Source organism: Eucalyptus grandis, chromosome 5, assembly GCF_016545825.1.
Source record: "Eucalyptus grandis isolate ANBG69807.140 chromosome 5, ASM1654582v1, whole genome shotgun sequence".
NCBI lineage: Eukaryota > Viridiplantae > Streptophyta > Magnoliopsida > Myrtales > Myrtaceae > Eucalyptus > Eucalyptus grandis.
The window spans coordinates 36,986,461-36,992,740 of NC_052616.1; positions in this window are offsets into that span (position 1 = coordinate 36,986,461).

Consider the following 6,280-nt stretch of genomic DNA (forward strand, 5'->3'; position numbering starts at 1 on the left):
TTACCTGGTTATAAGGTAATTATTCAGAAAATTTATGAAACTTCTAGATCGAAATTTTCGCGACCCAGTTAAATATCAAGACATGAAATTCACATAGTAGAACTAATATATGTTGTAGAACAAAACTCGAGAACTAATTTTGAGCTTTAATAAGTAAAATTAGTGAATTGCACACGGTTCTCTTATTCATATCGAAATCTTCAAGTCGGGAGTTCTTGATGCACAAATTAAATTAGGGCAAATAATTTATAGTGTATAAGAACTGTTGCATGGTTAACAGAACCTATAATTTAATTGTCAAATTAACAACCAAAAAGGTCAAATTGCAAAAATATCATTTCTAGTTCACATGTCTTTCAATATTTGAAATTCTCACAGCATGGACTGAGAAGTGACTAACGAGATTTTCTATGATCTCTTCGGGGATTCTTCCACCAGCCCCCCCCCCCCCCCAAAAAGGTTGTGCTTTTGTGCATTCTATAGTACTTTCTACACAAAATTTCATACCATACAAACACTTCAAAACTAAAAAAAAAAATAACCGAAATTCATTCTTTTGTGATTAAAGTATCACCAATATCCGTTTTAATCCTTTGGCTTTATAAACAAATATTTAAAAGGTGTCTCAAATCCTCGGCATTATGGGCTCAAGTTCTAACTATAAGCTTTCCCTTTAAAAAAAAAAAAAAAGTGAGACAAATTTGTTGCAAAAAGTACAAAGCAATTATCCGTTACCAAGGGCTCCCTGTTGGTGCCAAAAGCACCACCGTGAGTAGTTCAACCACATAAAAGAAAAAAAGAATAGTCCAACCTCCAGTAGTAAGAGCTAATTTAACAACCAAATTTGCAGTTTTAGGACCGAAAATATTATTTTAAAAAGAATAGTTAGTACCACAAAAACTCCAAATTGGTAAACCAATAAAATTTTATTCCAAAATTTTTTTTGATAATTAATAATACTAAATTTTACATTTATGACAAATTCACCCTAAACTAATTTTTTAACTACCAAAAATTCTAAAATGATATATTTGCAATAAATTTACTTTCTAGTTAATACCATGAAAACCACCAACCGGTCAAATGGAGAGTAAAACCTTAAACCGTATACCTATCAATTGTCACATGTCATCCAACTTAATAATTTAACGGTAAAATTCAACGGAAACTTCTAAGGGTAAATTTGTCACAGACATATAATTTTACGATTTTTTGTGGTCAAAAATTAGTTTTTGGTAAATTTGCACATGTATATTAGTTTATGATTTTTCGTAATTTTGTTTTACAAAAAAGATAAGAAAAATCATAAGAATTAATTACTATCCGCAACAGGAGCAACAACACAACTCAAGCTTCGAAATGGTGGTCCTATAAATGAAGACGAGACAATAATTACATTGAAAAGCGAAGAAAATTTAGGAGTGGCCAAAACAAAACAAAGGAAAATTAGAACAAAAAGGGGAAGGAAGTTCGAAAACAAAGGTCTTATGGTCGGGCCCCTCCATCAGGGTCTGGGATAGAGATGATGGCAGCTTCATCTCTCCTTGATGTTCGCCCATCTTCATTAACGAAAACGCTTGCACGACCGTCCAGAGACCAACCACGTTCTCATCAATCACAAATTGATTCACAATAACAAGCATATTCTTATATTAAAGATATACAGGCATGTTCTAAGCTATTGTGCTTAAAACTTGATTTAATTGATACATTTCATTTGTGTGTTAACCGTAGCTTATAACTACAAAATTGTCTAAAGTACAACTCAATCAGCCACCTCCCTTTCTTCGCTGTCGGTTGCCGGTAGTGGGCACCGCCAGTGCCAATGCCGCTACCGCCGTCTATCGTCGCTAGTCATAGTCACAGTCATTAGTCGTTCGCTGCTTTTCATCGTCGATGAGAAGTATTCTATAATGAGATCACGACGTGTTTATCATTCATGCGATGAAAAATGAAATTTTAATCTAGAGCATGATATTGCATCGCTCATTTTAAGACGGGGCAGCACATGGACAATGAATTAAAGCCCAACCCTAAGGCTGAGAAGTCGAAAGAAAGAATGAGCTGAGGAGGCCGTCGGGACACGTCGTCGTTTAAAAGAATAATAAACACCAAACGACGTTTCAATTTCTCGTCAATTTTTTGACATTAAAAATCAACAGCTAGAATCAAAAGAAGAAAGAAGCCAGAGTTTCCCTCTCGACCTCAAAGCTTCTCTCTAATTCAGCCTGTCCTTCACTCCTCGCCAAACCAGAATCGAAAAATGGCAAGAAAGGCGGCGCGTCTCTGCCACGTCTCGCCAGAATTCTCCGGCTTCCGGCGCTTGGCCGAGTTCTACAGAGAGGTGTCCCCCTCTTCTCTTTCCCCGCACCGGGTTTGTCACTTTCTTTCGGGTCCTGAATTGCTCTTGTGCTGATTGCGGATTCTGGCGTTGGAGGAGGCGGAGAGCCACAAGTTCGAGCTCAAGGTGATATGGCCGGTACGGCGTGAGCTCACCCGCCGGTCGATCCCAAGTACCTTCCCTGAGCCCACCATGTCTGCTTCACCATCTCCAGTTCCGATCCTTTCGTACAAACTCTTTCGAGATTAATTCTTTCTTTTGGCCTGGTTGAGTTGAGACTTGAGAGAGAGAGAGAGAGAGTCCATGGACACGAACGTGGCTTCGTCGAGCGCATTTCGCAAGCTTCTTTGGACTTCGATCTTGGAGAGACTAGTTCTCGCTCGATCACCAGTCCAAAGCTTGAGGTCACCACCGCACCGCCGGAGTCGTCGATTATCTCTATCGTGGACAGGTACTCCTCGAAACAGAGTCCAGCTTACTCATTTCAGCGAACACCTTCCTTGCAAACTCGGTTCCTCCTCCACAGCATAATCAACCGCAATAGAACTCAGACAACAGCGAGGGCGAAGCAGGAATGAACTGAGATCATATCTAGAATTTAGTCAGATACAAAACGACCTGATTCAGCTGTGGGCGTCAACAATGAGTCAGCGAAGGCCACAAACGGCTTCAAGCCATCGCCCTCAGAAACTCGACGCTCGGTATGTGCAATCCCGAGGCCGAAGCCCAGAGCAATGCTGGAGAGGGACGGATGACGGGAGAAGTGGAGGCTGGAGCATGGTGCTTGAAGGATCGCAGAGCGAGCGTAGTCGGATTGAGATCGAGACTATCACAGGCGAGGCGGTGATAGTGATGGCTGCCGGAGAGGGGAAACCCAAACAGAGGAGCCATCGGCGGTAGCAGAGACATCCCGGCAGTGGGAGAGGAGCTGCACCGGAGGCGGAGGCGCAGCCACGGCGAGTTGAACTAAGGGTCCTATCGGCTCGAGTTATGGGCTGAAGCAATGGGCTGGGCTGCGCTCGTGGTTGGACCGGGCTGCATAGGGCTGAACTTAAGGGATGGGCTGGAGCTTTATTATTGTCCTTTCTCTCTTCCTTTTCTTTGTCTTTTTTAACTTTTCGTTTTTGTACTTATTTATTTTTCTATTAAAATGCATTTGTGATTTGTCAAGCGCTAAGCATCTCACAAAGGAGATATTACGTACGTATTACTACATTGGTGCGCTTTGTGACAAGATGTTGTAAAGTACCCTATGACAAACTTAGCATATGTGTAAGGCAATATAAATGCCACAAAACTAAGAAGCAATCTCTTCATAGAACTTTTGTCTCCCATGATTGGAAATAACTAGGACCTCCATATTTAATTTAGCATTTCAAAAGAGACGGTCGAACAAACTTTGAAAGTTTTGATGTAGTTTTCTTAGAAATGTGTCTTTAGGTAGAGAATGCAACAACAAACAGCTAAGAATTCTCTAACTTGTCTTTAGATAGAGAATGCAACAACAGACAGCTAAGAATTCTCTTTAATTACCAATGTAATATGAATAAAGCCATACAAATTTAGGACTAGGCTTTTTCCCTTACTCCAAATAAACCATTGGTGCATGCAATTAGGAGGTGAATGAAGACCATGACCTATTTATGTAGCATATTTTAATAGACTTATCCATTACAGTGTCATTATTACAATATTGATCTTCACTTTGTTCGCCAATCAATTTATTATTGCAACTAAGACATGCTAACCCTATATATTGAGCAATAAAATATTCTTAATGTATCTTATAAATATTATAAGAGCATTTTCAAGGACCAAAATATTATGTAATTAATGTTAGCCCACATTGTATAGAAATTTTGAACACATTATGGTCGAAAATTACAATCTTTCTGTTAGTGTTACACTATTGGTCTTTCAAGTAAATGTTTTGGTATTTTCAATGTTTCAAGCTAGTAATGATCATCATTACTAGCTAAAAAGAACTCAAAATTCAACATTTTATAACCGGAAGAAAAAGGTTCTCATGGAGGATTGAACAATATTGAAAGCACACTTGGGGAAGAAATTGCCTCTTGACCAAGCAAAACATCATGACTTTCATTTAATCTTGAGCCACCACTTGACTATCTAAACCAATCATGGTCATTATGTGACCATATCAAATCATTGAGATTTTCCCACAATTTTGTACAATGCTAGGCAAAGTCAACAATGATCACCACATTAATCGACTCAACAATATTATATATTCAAATTGTTCACGACATAATTGCTACAATCATAAAGCTTAAATCCATCAATGCATTCTTTGCCGTGAAATCCGTAAATGACATTCAAATTATATACCACTTTTTATCATCATTTGGGATCACACAAGATATAGTCCGAACTCTGGTGCTCAAACACATCAATAGTACGCCTAGAATTAAGTTCTAAAAACTCAAAAAAAGGAATAAAAACCAAGTAGATTACAGAATATGTTGATGACAAAAATTAGCATCAGAAAAGTGGTGCCTACATAGGGTCATGCCATTAATTATCTTAATGGTCTAATAATTAAGTTAAAGTATGAAATTAACATGACCGTAACTCTCAATTTTAGTGAACACATGACCACCAGGCAAAATCGATCTGACAAGAATCAAGCTTCTTCTTCGGCTTCTTGAGGAAATTCTGTGATTGGAAAAAGTAGTAAATGGCACATGCATTGTAAGGCGTGAGTGCATAGAATCATTTAAAACTACTTTATGCAATGTTAGATGTTTAACTACATCATCTTATCAAAAAATACAATTTTAAACATCGCCACTAATATTCAAACAAGTCTCTATACTCAAAAAAGGCCGTTGAACGTACATTTTGTGATAAAATAATCAATCAAGTTTCGATATTACACACAGACAGAGAATATCTTATTGTGCTAGAATCGGCACCAATGATATCACATCCGATTTGTGCTTACATGTCGAATACAATGAGTCACAAAACTATAGTTCAAAGCAATTTCACAACTAGATCACCTCAAAAATGGGAACTACCTTGAACTGCAAGTTTGACTTAGGTTATAGTCAAAAGAAGAGATTAACTAATGAACAAAGAAAATGAACAATATAATCAGAATAAACAAAGAATCGTGAATGAAGAGCAAGGAAGTTGTCTAACTTCATAGTGAAGACCTTTATAATGTCCTTGTTGTGACTGGCTACTATCATACAAGGAAATCTATAGCTATAGGTATACCCATCTTAGCGTGAGCATCGTATCATACCCACAGAAGAAACATTGCCACAGCACGCCATAATTCATGCCATTCCTTTTAACAGACTATAGAAGGTTACACCATACAGCCCACTTTCTATATGCACAAGTAATCGACAATCATGCAAATGTAGTTGCATCATAATACCATACATCTTGTCCATGATGTTCAGAAAAGTGGACAATCATAATCCAAAGGTCTTACTCTAGTCGCGGCAAAGCCATGGGAGGTTCAACAGAAGAACCAATGCACGTAGATCTAATAAGAAGCCCGAGGAACCCATGGCCTCGTGAGGCTTTGAGCTGAAATACAAACATTAGCATTCAGTATTTATCTATAATATTTAAACTAATCATATACCGCACAATGTCATATACATCAAATAAATGAAAAAGGATGGGAAGATGGCGATGAGAAATGACATTCAAGTTAAGTAGTTCTATAAAACATAAGGAAATTGAATTAATTATATAATTGCCTAGACATTATTTCAAGGCCATATTATCTATATGTAATGAGTTGCCAAAGCATACTAATTATCTTAGAAGCATGAAAAGGTTAAGGTCGACACTTTGAAATATATGCAACTAAAGAGCTCAAACTGAGAATTGCTCAACCAAGAACCGTATATATAGTAATTCACAATAAGGATCAAGAAGATACTTCCCTCAGTGAGT